The 14999-nt window shown below is 45.0% G+C and overlaps 7 non-coding genes across 7 annotated transcripts; all 7 read left to right on the top strand.

Annotated features, from left to right (window-relative positions):
* Nucleotides 1–3647: 3647 nt before the first annotated feature.
* Nucleotides 3648–3720, top strand: trnam-cau. Its single transcript has one exon. It is a non-coding gene; the product is annotated as a tRNA-Met (tRNA).
* Nucleotides 3721–5600: 1880 nt separating this feature from the next.
* Nucleotides 5601–5673, top strand: trnam-cau. The gene has a single exon. It is a non-coding gene; the product is annotated as a tRNA-Met (tRNA).
* Nucleotides 5674–7315: 1642 nt separating this feature from the next.
* Nucleotides 7316–7388, top strand: trnam-cau. The gene has a single exon. It is a non-coding gene; the product is annotated as a tRNA-Met (tRNA).
* A 1274-nt stretch (nt 7389–8662) lies between these two features.
* On the top strand, nt 8663–8735 carry trnar-acg. Its single transcript has one exon. It is a non-coding gene; the product is annotated as a tRNA-Arg (tRNA).
* A 533-nt stretch (nt 8736–9268) lies between these two features.
* trnam-cau lies at nt 9269–9341 on the top strand. The gene has a single exon. It is a non-coding gene; the product is annotated as a tRNA-Met (tRNA).
* Nucleotides 9342–10604: 1263 nt separating this feature from the next.
* On the top strand, nt 10605–10677 carry trnar-acg. The gene has a single exon. It is a non-coding gene; the product is annotated as a tRNA-Arg (tRNA).
* A 533-nt stretch (nt 10678–11210) lies between these two features.
* Nucleotides 11211–11283, top strand: trnam-cau. The gene has a single exon. It is a non-coding gene; the product is annotated as a tRNA-Met (tRNA).
* Nucleotides 11284–14999: the final 3716 nt, after the last annotated feature.

Raw genomic sequence — 14999 nt, 5'->3', positions numbered from 1 at the left:
TGGCACAACTTTTACGCCAGATGCCCTTCCTGACGCAACCCTCACCATTTATCCGGGCTTGGGACTGGCACCAGAAGTACACAAAGTACACCCCTAATGGCTGGTTTACATACATAACATGTGTATTGTCATTAAAAACTTTGGATCCATTACCTAAATACTGAACTGTTACCAAATTACTTTAAGTACACACTGATAATTTGCTACAGGGTACACTTAAGTTTAAGTGTTTAAATATAGTTAATATTATTACTACTACCCAGGTAGAAAATATGTTTTTGTTTTGTTTTATATACCTACCTGTTCTTTTGTATTAAAAGGAAGTCAACGCACTTCCAGTTCTGGTTCCTCAGTGCAGAGTCATTTTGGGGTAACTGTCAGAGCTCAGTAGCGATCCTGGAGTTCTGCTGATTGGCCTGTACATGTGATTTAGTGTAAACTTTAGGAACAATCCATTTCCAGAATTAGGACACTACTTGCTTGCAGTAAGAGATTTAATCAGTTACAAACGCACCTGTTACTACAACCTTGTACAACTCATATCTACACTATATTGTTGTAGTATATAATTTATATATACATATATTTGTTATAATAGCATTACATTTTTGGTACAAAATTTGGTACTACGTAGAATGAACACTTTGCATTGGAACATACAAAATATTGTACAAAGTAAATCATGTGGAGGCGTTTTCCAACAGATTTTGATGCCTTGAAGAGAATTTTATGTTAATTTATGAAGGGTTAAAAAACACACACAAAGGCAAGGCATTACGTTTTATTAGCAAATTTGGCTCAATATTGAATGTACATTTTACATTGTAAATCATGTGGAGGCATTTTTTGAATGGTCAGAAAATGAACACAAAGTGAAGACTATAGCCTGATGTATTTTGGTGAATTTTCTGCAACATCGAACGTATATTTTTTATTATGGAATTTGAATTTTTTTGGACAAAATGTTACTTAGAGGCATTTACCAACAAATTTTAATGCTGTGTTCTGAATTTTAAGGGAGGCAAAAGACACACACATAGATAAGACTTTTAGGAGCAAAAGACACCCATGAAGATAAGCCTTATCTATATATATATAGCCTTATGTATTTTGGTGAATGTGCCACAATATTGAATATAACTTTTTTTTTAATAATGGAATTTGAACTTTTTGGGAAAAAAATGCATCATGTGGAGGCATTTTCCAAGATGTTTGCTTGCCATGGAATAAATCTTAAGGGTATTAATAAACAGTCAAAAATACACACATGAAGGTAAGGCCTTATGAATTTTGCCAAATGTCGTGCAATATGGAATGTTCAATTCATAATGGATTTTGAATGTCTTGGACAAAATACATAATGTGTGCAGGCATTTTCCAATAGATTTGATACTATGGAGTGAATTTTAATGGAATTTATGAATGGTCAAAAAACGCACACAAAGGTAAGACTATAGCCGTATGTTTTATTAAACAGTCAGAAAACAAACACACTGTAGCCTTATGTATTTTGGTGAATTTCTCATAATATCGAACTTATATTTTTTTGGATGGATTTGGACTATTTTTGGAGAAAATACATTGCTTGGAGGCATTTTCTAACAATTTTTTAACAATCATGTGGTTGCATTTTCATAGATAATTTGATGCCATGGAGTGAATTTTATGGGTATTACTAAACATACAAAAAACACACATTCTGCCAAATATTGTGCAATAACGAATCTACAATTTATGATGGAATTTTAATTTTTTGGACAAAATATATCATGTGGAGGCATTTTCCAAGAACTTTTGATACCTTGGAGTGAATATTAAGGGAATTTATGATCGGCCAAAAAGTTTTAACAAGAAACATTTTTACCATGCTTGGGTCTTCCTTGCTGGGCGGTGGAGGGTTAACCACTCTGATGCTGATGGTACTAGGGCAATGGAACATTTGTGTCTTCGTAGAGCATTGTAGTGCACTGGTAACAATGCAACTTAAACTGGTACACCATGCACTAATAGGTAATTTGAGGGCATTCAGAAAATCAACCTAATAAAGTGTTTTGCTTTGTCGATTCTGGTAGTTAGAAAAACATGACTTATTCCCTTAAAATATGGCAAACATGGCTGCTCATACAACTGTAGAATGGAAAATGTGAGAGGGAGCTTTCAGCATGATACAAAAGTACCATTCCACAATGTATGAGCATTTGAGATGTGACAAGCAGAGTCCCAAATGCCTGGATGTCGACAGAGATGGAGAAGGAATGCAAGAGGGGGCGTCCAATGAGTGGTGGGTAGCCATGATCATATAGTGGTTAGTACTCTGCGTTGTGGCTGCAGCACCCCCGGTTCGAATCTGGGTCAGGAACGTCATCTACCTTCTGGCCTGTGCTTCTCAAAATGCCTCTTGGAGGAAGAGTATGGGTTGGCCTCTGGCATAATACAGGAAAGGTCTAGAACTGATTCACAGAATTCTTGGATGGACTCCTGGCTGGCACTGGGGTTTCTCTGCTTGCCAACACATGGAATGTTGGGCTTGTTGCCTCAAGCAACAGCAAAACTTAGGCGTGAGATACTTGCTTTGTGCTCCAGTATAAGAACTGAAGAAAAGAGCAAGAAACAACAAACAAGGTAACTTTTTACATGCTTGAGAAGCACCTCTAAACAGACAATAAATGGATAAAGAATGTGTCAAAAATCGCATCCTCCCATTCATTCCATGGCCATTGTGTGAAATATGTGTAATTTTCACTACATTTACAAAAACTGACAATGATGCCTTGGGAGAAACTTGACTGGAAAGCTTGGGGGCAAGTCCCATGTGATCTAACGGCTAGGATGCCTGGTTTTCACCTGGGCAGTTCGGCTTTGACTATCAGACGGGGGAAGCTGTTTGACCAAAACGTCTAACGGACAGGAGCCTACATTGTGTCTTCAGAGTTCTTGTGTCATAGCAGGGCTTTTGCGGGACCAGCTTAGATGCTGGCTCTGCAGTCTCAGGCAAACTAGATGTTCTGTTGACCAACACCTCTAGCAGAGGTGAGGCGAGAGGGCCAGTGGCGCAACGGATAACGCGTCTGACTACGGATCAGAAGATTCTAGGTTCCACTCCTGGCTGGCTCGTCCTTTTGAGTTTTTTTGACATGGCTCTGCCAACCAAACTTAACTCTGCTTTGCCCGCTCCTTAGAAACAGGCGGACTATAATAAATCACTAAGTGTATGGCCAAGACTATACACCATTATGTAGGCTGTACCTGATAAACATGCCAAACGCGTGTCGCTATGAAGTAAGGGATCCTAAGAAACTTTCAAGCTACTGCGTATGGGAGAACAAACCTGAACAGCTGGTCTAGATCAAAGCCATACATGCAACTGACATGTAAACCTGCAACGCTTGGTTCTGATGCTGAAAATGTGCAAGTGATGTCTGATTTACCTGCTCATGAAAAGAGACAGAGTGCTTCAGAGACGTTTGATTGATTGCCTTCATATTCCTCATGTATTACCTGACAAGTGCTTCTTTGGCTTACCCTACATGTATCCCTGTCCTGGTGGGGTTAGTAGTTTCCTGCCTTGATCGGGCAAAGCAGCTGGCTGCCAACGGCCAGAGTCAGGAGGATGCCGCTACGGTGCAAAACCATTCATGTGCTTCCATGCCTCGTTAGCGCAGTAGGTAGCGCGTCAGTCTCATAATCTGAAGGTCGTGAGTTCGATCCTCACACGGGGCAATGAAACTTTTCAAAATCACTCACTGTTTGGCCAACGGCATCATCTTCTTAATGGTCGCTGCCGCACAAGCAAAGTTTGGGCCTCAAATATGTCATATCACCTCCAGTATGAACATGGAAACTTTCTTGATGTTTTAAGTGCACCTAGCTTTTGAGTTCCTCACAACAGCTAGCAATGCAAAAAGGGAACCACTTCCCACCATGCTACCTTTGTGATCTTACAATGCGACTGTGACTATGGGGAGCTTTCTGTTTGTAGGATTTGTTGATCTTGGTGTAGCTGCATTCCTGAATACACAGGTGCCTTCGTCGAGTGAACGGTGGCAGCAAGCAGTTTAGCCGTGTGCAGCGGGCCTGGAACTGGGCCCGGTAGCCAACGCCCGTACAACACCATAGGCAACAGCACATCATGGCCTTTTGCCATGCTTGGGTCTTGTTTGCTGGGCCGTGGAGGGTTAAGCCCTCTGATGCTAACGGTACTAGGGGAATGGAACAATCGTGTCTTCGTAGAGCATTGTCGTGCACTAGTAACAATGCAACTTAAACTGATTCATCAGGCACTAATGGGTAATTTGTGGGCAATAAGCAAACCAATCTCATAAAATGTTTTGCTTTGTTGACTCTGGTAGTCAGAAAAACATGACTTATTCCCTTAAAATATGGCAAACATGGCTGCTCCTACAACTGTAGAATGGAAAATGTGAGAGGGAGCTTTCATCATGATCCAAAAGGGCCATTCCACAACGTATGAGCATTTGAGATGTGACAAGCAGAGGCCCTAATGCCTGGATGTCAATAGAGATGGAGAAGGAATGCAAGCGCAAGCGTCATGTGAGTGGTGGGTAGCCGTGATCGTATAGTGGTTAGTACTCTACGTTGTGGCCGCAGCAACCCCGGTTCGAATCCGGGTCACGGCAACCTTTTGACTGTAGAGCTTCGATGCTGGCTTTGGAACATCGTCTACCTTCTGGCCTGCGCTTCTCAAAATACCTCTTGGAATTTCCTCTTTGGAAACTTGACTGGAAAGCTTGGGGGCAAGTCCCATGTGATCTAACGGCTAGGATGCCTGGTTTTCACCTGGGCAGTTCGGCTTTGACTATCAGACGGGGGAAGCTGTTTGACCAAAACGTCTAACGGACAGGAGCCTACATTGTGTCTTCAGAGTTCTTGTGTCATAGCAGGGCTTTTGCTGGACCAGCTTAGATGCTGGCTCTGCAGTCTCAGGCAAACTAGGTGTTCTGTTGACCAACACCTCTAGCAGAGGTGAAGCGAGAGGGCCAGCGGCGCAATGGATAACGCGTCTGACTACGGCTCAGAAGATTCTAGGTTCCACTCCTGGCTGGCTCGTCCTTTTGAGTTTTTTTGACATGGCTCTGCCAACCAAACTTAACTCTGCTTTGCCCGCTCCTTAGAAACAGGCGGACTATAATAAATCACTAAGTGTATGGCCAAGACTATACACCATTATGTAGGCTGTACCTGATAAACATGCCAAACGCGTGTCGCTATGAAGTAAGGGATCCTAAGAAACTTTCAAGCTACTGCGTATGGGAGAACAAACCTGAACAGCTGGTCTAGATCAAAGCCATACATGCAACTGACATGTAAACCTGCAACGCTTGGTTCTGATGCTGAAAATGTGCAAGTGATGTCTGATTTACCTGCTCATGAAAAGAGACAGAGTGCTTCAGAGACGTTTGATTGATTGCCATCATATTCCTCATGTATTACCTGACAAGTGCTTCTTTGGCTTACCCTACATGTATCCCTGTCCTGGTGGGGTTAGTAGTTTCCTGCCTTGATCGGGCAAAGCAGCTGGCTGCCAGCGGCCAGAGTCAGGAGGATGCCGCTACGGTGCAAAACCATTCATGTGCTTCCATGCCTCATTAGCGCAGTAGGTAGCACGTCAGTCTCATAATCTGAAGGTCGTGAGTTCGATCCTCACACGGGGCAATGAAACTTTTTTTAAAAATCACTCACTGTTTGGCCAACGGCATCATCTTCTTAATGGTCGCTGCCGCACAAGCAAAGTTTGGGCCTCAAATATGTCATATCACCTCCAGTATGAACATGGAAACTTTCTTGATGTTTTAAGTGCACCTAGCTTTTGAGTTCCTCACAACAGCTAGCAATGCAAAAAGGGAACCACTTCCCACCATGCTACCTTTGTGATCTTACAATGCGACTGTGACTATGGGGAGCTTTCTGTTTGTAGGATTTGTTGATCTTGGTGTAGCTGCATTCCTGAATACACAGGTGCCTTCGTCGAGTGAACGGTGGCAGCAAGCAGTTTAGCCGTGTGCAACGGGCCTGGAACTGGGCCCGGTAGCCAACGCCCGTACAACACCATAGGCAACAGCACATCATGGCCTTTTGCCATGCTTGGGTCTTGTTTGCTGGGCCGTGGAGGGTTAACCCCTCTGATGCTAACGGTACTAGGGGAATGGAACAATCGTGTCTTCGTAGAGCATTGTCGTGCACTAGTAACAATGCAACTTAAAATGATACATCAGGCACTAATGGGTAATTTGTGGGCAACAAGCAAACCAATCTCATAAAGTGTTTTGCTTTGTCGATTCTGGTAGTCAGAAAAACATGACTTATTCCCTTAAAATATGGCAAACATGGTTGCTCCTACAACTGTAGAATGGAAATTGCTGGCTTTGGAACATCGTCTACCTTCTGGCCTGCGCTTCTCAAAATACCTCTTGGAATTTCCTCTTTGGAAGCTTGACTGGAAAGCTTGGGGGCAAGTCCCATGTGATCTAACGGCTAGGATGCCTGGTTTTCACCTGGGCAGTTCGGCTTTGACTATCAGACGGGGGAAGCTGTTTGACCAAAACGTCTAACGGACAGGAGCCTACATTGTGTCTTCAGAGTTCTTGTGTCATAGCAGGGCTTTTGCGGGACCAGCTTAGATGCTGGATCTGCAGTCTCAGGCAAACTAGGTGTTCTGTTGACCAACACCTCTAGCAGAGGTGAAGCGAGAGGGCCAGCGGCGCAATGGATAACGCGTCTGACTATAGCTCAGAAGATTCTAGGTTCCACTCCTGGCTGGCTCGTCCTTTTGAGTTTTTTTGACACGGCTCTGCCAACCAAACTTAACTCTGCTTTGCCTGCTCCTTAGAAACAGGCGGACTATAATAAATCACTAAGTGTATGGCCAAGACTATACACCATTATGTAGGCTGTACCTGATAAACATGCCAAACGCATGTCGCTATGAAGTAAGGGATCCTAAGAAACTTTCAAGCTACTGCGTATGGGAGAACAAACCTGAACAGCTGGTCTAGATCAAAGCCATTCATGCAACTGACATGTAAACCTGCAACGCTTGGTTCTGATGCTGAAAATGTGCAAGTGATGTCTGATTTACCTGCTCATGAAAAGAGACAGAGTGCTTCAGAGACGTTTGATTGATTGCCTTTATATTCATCATGTATTACCTGACAAGTGCTTCTTTGGCTTACCCTACATGTATCCCTGTCCTGGTGGGGTTAGTAGTTTCCTGCCTTGATCGGGCAAAGCAGCTGGCTGCCAACGGCCAGAGTCAGGAGGATGCCGCTACGGTGCAAAACCATTCATGTGCTTCCATGCCTCGTTAGCGCAGTAGGTAGCGCGTCAGTCTCATAATCTGAAGGTCGTGAGTTCGATCCTCACACGGGGCAATGAAACTTTTCAAAATCACTCACTGTTTGGCCAACGGCATCATCTTCTTAATGGTCGCTGCCGCACAAGCAAAGTTTGGGCCTCAAATATGTCATATCACCTCCAGTATGAACATGGAAACTTTCTTGATGTTTTAAGTGCACCTAGCTTTTGAGTTCCTCACAACAGCTAGCAATGCAAAAAGGGAACCACTTCCCACCATGCTACCTTTGTGATCTTACAATGCGACTGTGACTATGGGGCGCTTTCTGTTTGTAGGATTTGTTGATCTTGGTGTAGCTGCATTCCTGAATACACAGGTGCCTTCGTCGAGTGAACGGTGGCAGCAAGCAGTTTAGCCGTGTGCAGCGGGCCTGGAACTGGGCCCGGTAGCCAACGCCCGTACAACACCATAGGCAACAGCACATCATGGCCTTTTGCCATGCTTGGGTCTTGTTTGCTGGGCCGTGGAGGGTTAACCCCTCTGATGCTAACGGTACTAGGGGAATGGAACAATCGTGTCTTCGTAGAGCATTGTCGTGCACTAGTAACTATGCAACTTAAACTGATACATCAGGCACTAATGGGTAATTTGTGGGCAATAAGCAAACCAATCTCATAAAGTGTTTTGCTTTGTTGATTCTGGTAGTCAGAAAAACATGACTTATTCCCTTAAAATATGGCAAACACGGCTGCTCCTACAACTGTAGAATGGAAAATGTGAGAGGGAGCTTTCTTCATGATCCAAAAGTGCCATTCCACAACGTATGAGCATTTGAGATGTGACAAGCAGAGGCCCTAATGCCTGGATGTCAAAAGAGATGGAGAAGGAATGCAATCGCAAGCGTCATGTGAGTGGTGGGTAGCCGTGATCGTATAGTGGTTAGTACTCTGCGTTGTGGCCGCAGCAACCCCGTTTCGGATCCGGGTCACGGCAACCTTTTGACTGTAGAGCTTTGATGCTGGCTTTGGAACATTGTCTACCTTCTGGCCTGCGCTTCTCAAAATACCTCTTGGAATTTCCTCTTTGGAAACTTGACTGGAAAGCTTGGGGGCAAGTCCCATGTGATCTAACGGCTAGGATGCCTGGTTTTCACCTGGGCAGTTCGGCTTTGACTATCAGACGGGGGAAGCTGTTTGACCAAAACGTCTAACGGACAGGAGCCTACATTGAGTCTTCAGAGTTCTTGTGTCATAGCAGGGCTTTTGCGGGACCAGCTTAGATGCTGGCTCTGCAGTCTCAGGCAAACTAGGTGTTCTGTTGACCAACACCTCTAGCAGAGGTGAAGCGAGAGGGCCAGCGGCGCAATGGATAACGCGTCTGACTACGGATCAGAAGATTCTAGGTTCGACTCCTGGCTGGCTCGTCCTTTTGAGTTTTTTTGACATGGCTCTGCCAACCAAACTTAACTCTGCTTTGCCCGCTCCTTAGAAAATGGCGGACTATAATAAATCACTAAGTGTATGGCCAAGACTATACACCATTATGTAGGCTGTACCTGATAAACATGCCAAACGCGTGTCGCTATGAAGTAAGGGATCCTAAGAAACTTTCAAGCTACTGCGTATGGGAGAACAAACCTGAACAGCTGGTCTAGATCAAAGCCATACATGCAACTGACATGTAAACCTGCAACGCTTGGTTCTGATGCTGAAAATGTGCAAGTGATGTCTGATTTACCTGCTCATGAAAAGAGACAGAGTGCTTCAGAGATGTTTGATTGATTGCCTTCATATTCCTCAGGTATTACCTGACAAGTGCTTCTTTGGCTTACCCTACATGTATCCCTGACCTGGTGGGGTTAGTAGTTTCCTGCCTTGATCGGGCAAAGCAGCTGGCTGCCAACGGCCAGAGTCAGGAGGATGCCGCTACGGTGCAAAACCATTCATGTGCTTCCATGCCTCGTTAGCGCAGTAGGTAGCGCGTCAGTCTCATAATCTGACGGTCGTGAGTTCGATCCTCACACGGGGCAATGAAACTTTTAAAAATCACTCACTGTTTGGCCAACGGCATCATCTTCTTAATGGTCGCTGCCGCACAAGCAAAGTTTGGGCCTCAAATATGTCATATCACCTCCAGTATGAACATGGAAACTTTCTTGATGTTTTAAGTGCACCTAGCTTTTGAGTTCCTCACAACAGCTAGCAATGCAAAAAGGGAACCACTTCCCACCATGCTACCTTTGTGATCTTACAATGTGACTGTGACTATGGGGCGCTTTCTGTTTGTAGGATTTGTTGATCTTGGTGTAGCTGCATTCGTGAATACACAGGTGCCTTCGTCGAGTGAACGGTGGCAGCAAGCAGTTTAGCCGTGTGCAGCGGGCCTGGAACTGGGCCCGGTAGCCAACGCCCGTACAACACCATAGGCAACAGCACATCATGGCCTTTTGCCATGCTTGGGTCTTGTTTGCTGGGCCGTGGAGGGTTAACCCCTCTGATGCTAACGGTACTAGGGGAATGGAACAATCGTGTCTTCGTAGAGCATTGTCGTGCACTAGTAACAATGCAACTTAAACTGATACATCAGGCACTAATGGGTAATTTGTGGGCAATAAGCAAACCAATCTCATAAAGTGTTTTGCTTTGTCGATTCTGGTAGTCAGAAAAACATGACTTATTCCCTTAAAATATGGCAAACATGGCTGCTCCTACAACTGTAGAATGGAAAATGTGAGAGCGAGCTTTCATCATGATCCAAAAGTGCCATTCCACAACGTATGAGCATTTGAGATGTGACAAGCAGAGGCCCTAATGCCTGGATGTCAAAAGAGATGGAGAAGGAATGCAAGCACAAGCGTCATGTGAGTGGTGGGTAGCCGTGATCGTATAGTGGTTAGTACTCTGCGTTGTAGCCGCAGCAAATCCGGGTCACGGCAACCTTTTGACTGTAGAGCTTCGATGCTGGCTTTGGAACATCGTCTATCTTTTGGCCTGCGCTTCTCAAAATACCTCTTGGAATTTCCTCTTTGGAAACTTGGATGGAAAGCTTGGGGGCAAGTCCCATGTGATCTAACGGCTAGGATGCCTGGTTTTCACCTGGGCAGTTCGGCTTTGACTATCAGACGGGGGAAGCTGTTTGACCAAAACGTCTAACGGACAGGAGCCTACATTGTGTCTTCAGAGTTCTTGTGTCATAGCAGGGCTTTTGCGGGACCAGCTTAGATGCTGGCTCTGCAGTCTCAGGCAAACTAGGTGTTCTGTTGACCAACACCTCTAGCAGAGGTGAAGCGAGAGGGCCAGTGGCGCAATGGATAACGCGTCTGACTACGGATCAGAAGATTCTAGGTTCGACTCCTGGCTGGCTCGTCCTTTTGAGTTTTTTTGACATGGCTCTGCCAACCAAACTTAACTCTGCTTTGCCCGCTCCTTAGAAACAGGCGGACTATAATAAATCACTAAGTGTATGGCCAAGACTATACACCATTATGTAGGCTGTACCTGATAAACATGCCAAACGCGTGTCGCTATGAAGTAAGGGATCCTAAGAAACTTTCAAGCTACTGCGTATGGGAGAACAAACCTGAACAGCTGGTCTAGATCAAAGCCATACATGCAACTGACATGTAAACCTGCAACGCTTGGTTCTGATGCTGAAAATGTGCAAGTGATGTCTGATTTACCTGCTCATGAAAAGAGACAGAGTGCTTCAGAGACGTTTGATTGATTGCCTTCATATTCCTCATGTATTACCTGACAAGTGCTTCTTTGGCTTACCCTACATGTATCCCTGTCCTGGTGGGGTTAGTAGTTTCCTGCCTTGATCGGGCAAAGCAGCTGGCTGCCAGCGGCCAGAGTCAGGAGGATGCCGCTACGGTGCAAAACCATTCATGTGCTTCCATGCCTCGTTAGCGCAGTAGGTAGCGCGTCAGTCTCATAATCTGAAGGTCGTGAGTTCGATCCTCACACGGGGCAATGAAACTTTTAAAAATCACTCACTGTTTGGCCAACGGCATCATCTTCTTAATGGTCGCTGCCGCACAAGCAAAGTTTGGGCCTCAAATATGTCATATCACCTCCAGTATGAACATGGAAACTTTCTTGATGTTTTAAGTGCACCTAGCTTTTGAGTTCCTCACAACAGCTAGCAATACAAAAAGGGAACCACTTCCCACCATGCTACCTTTGTGATCTTACAATGCGACTGTGAATATGGGGCGCTTTCTGTTTGTAGGATTTGTTGATCTTGGTGTAGCTGCATTCGTGAATACACAGGTGCCTTCGTCGAGTGAACGGTGGCAGCAAGCAGTTTAGCCGTGTGCAGCGGGCCTGGAACTGGGCCCGGTAGCCAACGCCCGTACAACACCATAGGCAACGGCACATCATGGCCTTTTGCCATGCTTGGGTCTTGTTTGCTGGGCCGTGGAGGGTTAAGCCCTCTGATGCTAACGTTACTAGGGGAATGGAACAATCGTGTCTTCGTAGAGCATTGTCGTGCACTAGTAACAATGCAACTTAAACTGATACATCAGGCACTAATGGGTAATTTGTGGGCAATAAGCAAACCAATCTCATAAAGTGTTTTGCTTTGTCGATTCTGGTAGTCAGAAAAACATGACTTATTCCCTTAAAATATGGCAAACATGGCTGCTCCTACAACTGTAGAATGGAACATGTGAGAGGGAGCTTGTGATGGTCCGACGGAAAAGACACGTGGGTACGTTCCAGTTTGGGGTGCAAAAATCGGTGTTTATTAAATCCCAGTGAAAAACCAAACAAAAAAACAAAAATGCAATTTATCCAATGCCAAAAAGAAAAATATTTACAAATATATACAGCTTAATATGAATAGTCAGTTATTCAATCACAACTTGAGAGGGTTTCAGGCTTCAACCACATTCCATTACCTCTCCCACAAGACTAGCTCATTCTGGTCCATCTAGGGCTTTTATAGAGCTAAACAGTAAGTGCTATGACTTCACTTCCGGTTTTTGCGCGGGAAAGTTCACTATAAAAACACAGCAAACAAAGGGTCCTGTTTTCCTCCCTGACTGAAAACACGGCTACCTTCCTCTGGAGTCTATTCACAGGTAAGTACTTGTTGCCTTCCCCAAGTGTTTCAATAATGTTAGTTTATAATATATGTTTCATTACATCAGTAAATCAGTCTAAATTTACAAATAATAAAACATTCACATTCACCATTAAGTTTTGTTTCTTTTCTCTGCAGGTTTACTCTTGTTCTCCAGCATAACCACTCAATCAATAAATGCTATTTAAAAACAGTTTGTGTCTCTGAGTATGAAATGTCACCATTACCTAGAAAATTTAAACATATGTACATTGTGGCGGAGGGCAGCTCCGTCACATTCCCTCCCCCATCTCCAGCTGATGGAAGGGGCTTCACGACACTTCCTCAGCTGCCCTGGACAAAGAATCTGCCACTACATTAGAAGCACCTGTCCTGTATGTAACAGTATATTTAAAAGGTTGCAAGGACAAATACCACCTGGTGATTCTAGCATTCACATCTCTCATTTTATTCAACCATACCAGAGCCCGGTGGTCTGTCTCTAGTTGAAAATGCCTACCCAAAAGGTAATATCTAAAGGAGTCCACTGCCCATTTCACCGCCAAACACTCCTTTTCAATTGTCGAATATCGAGTCTCACGAGGACACAGTTTCCGGCTAATAAAAGCCACTGGTCTGCGTTGAGTCCCATCCTCCTGCAACAGTACAGCCCCCAATCCTATACCTGAGGCATCAGTTTGCAGAATAAAAGGCTTTGAAAAGTCAGGACTCTGCAACATTGTGTCCTCACACAGAGCATCCTTTAGGTCCTGAAATGCCTTCTCACACTCCCCTGTCCATTTCACAGTCCCTGGTGCAGATTTCTTTGTGAGGTCAGTAAGGACTGCAGCTCTAGTGGAAAACTGCGGTATAAACTTCCGGTACCAAGCAACCAGTCCAAGGAAAGATCGAACCCTCCTCTTTGTCGTGGGCACAGGAAAGGACCGTATTGCCTCCACCTTTCCCACTTGTGGTCGTACTAGTCCATTACCCAGCACAAATCCTAAATACTTGATCTGGTTCTGAGCGATGGCACATTTCTGAGGATTGATGGTTAACCCCGCTGTCTTAATCCTCTGAAACACATTCTGGAGATGTGCCAGGTGGTCCTGCCAGGTGTGACTAAAAATGGCCACATCATCCAGATATGCTGCTGCATAGTCTGATGTACCCTCCAGAACCTTATCCATTAATCTCTGAAATGTTGCTGGTGCACCCTGCAGGCCAAACGGCATCACTGTAAACTGAAACATCCCATAAGGTGTCCTGAAAGCGGTTAGTTCCTTTGCTTCTGGTGATAAAGGTACCTGCCAATACCCTTTGCTCAAATCAATGGTAATGATGTACTTTGCCCTACCCAGTCTCTCAATCAGGTCATCCACTCGTGGCATTGGGTATGGGTCAAACTTTGACAGTGAATTGATCAGCCTGAAGTCAATGCAAAATCTCATAGTCCCATCCTTTTTAGGTACCAGCACTATTGGGCTGCACCACTCACTGTCTGAGGGTTCAATTACCCCCATCTCCATCATAGTATTAATCTCCTCCTGTAAAACAGGTAATAGTCTTTCTGGGACCCTGTAACACTTCTGGCGAGCTGGTGTATTATCCTTCAGGTGAATCTTGTGTTGAACCATGGTGGTGTATCCAGGCTTTTCTGTGAAGAGTGTCGGGTCCAGGAAGTTCACCACCTGCTCTTGTTTTTCTGAGGGTAAGTGAGACAGATCCACAGGCTGTCCTGGTGGCTGAGTGGGGAAATACTGCTCTGGCAGCTCTTCTTCTTTTACTGCACGTACCATGAGTTGCTGCATTGTTACAGTCCCTCTGCAATACTCTTTCAGCAGGTTGACATGGAACTTTTGGTGTTTCTTGCTCCGCTCAGGCATAAGAAGCTCATATGTCACTGGTCCCACTTTCCTGGTGATTTTGTATGGTCCATGCCATTTGGCCAGGAGTTTACTTTCGCTGGTTGGCAGAAGCAGCAATACTTCCTGCCCTGGCTTGAACTCTCGAGTACGGGCTTTCCGGTCATACCAGGCTCTCTGACTGCTTTGTGCCTTCCGCAGATGCTCCTGGGCCAGCGCAGTCATCTCCTCAAGCTTCTCTCTCATCTTCACCACATAGGCTACCACATTCTCTCCCGTCGCCTTGGGTTCCTCCCACTGCTCTCTCAGGAGATCCAATGGTCCCCTCACATGTCGTCCATAAAGCAACTCGAAGGGAGAAAATCCTGTAGATGCCTGGGGAACCTCTCTGTAAGCAAAGAGAAGATAGGGAAGCCACTGGTCCCAGTCAGTACCGGTCTGTGAAACAAATTTATGGAGCATTGACTTCAGGGTCTGGTTGAATCGTTCCACTAAGCCATCTGTTTGAGGATGATAGGGGGAGGTCTTAATGCCATGTATGCCTAGCAGTTTGTAGACACCTTGCAATAAACTGGATAGGAAGTTTGCTCCTTGATCTGTCAGAATGTCCCGAGGGAGGCCTACCCTTGCAAACAGATGGATTAGAGCATTTGCTATCTGCCTAGCCTTAATGGTACGTAAAGGGAAAGCTTCAGGGTATCGTATAGCATAATCACATACCACCAAAATATACCTGTTCCCTGTCCTGCTCCTTT

This window comes from Pygocentrus nattereri, chromosome 22, assembly GCF_015220715.1.
Source record: "Pygocentrus nattereri isolate fPygNat1 chromosome 22, fPygNat1.pri, whole genome shotgun sequence".
NCBI classification, from domain to species: Eukaryota; Metazoa; Chordata; class Actinopteri; order Characiformes; family Serrasalmidae; genus Pygocentrus; species Pygocentrus nattereri.
Note: the sequence above shows the minus strand (reverse complement) of the source record. Positions and strands in the feature narration are given on the sequence as shown.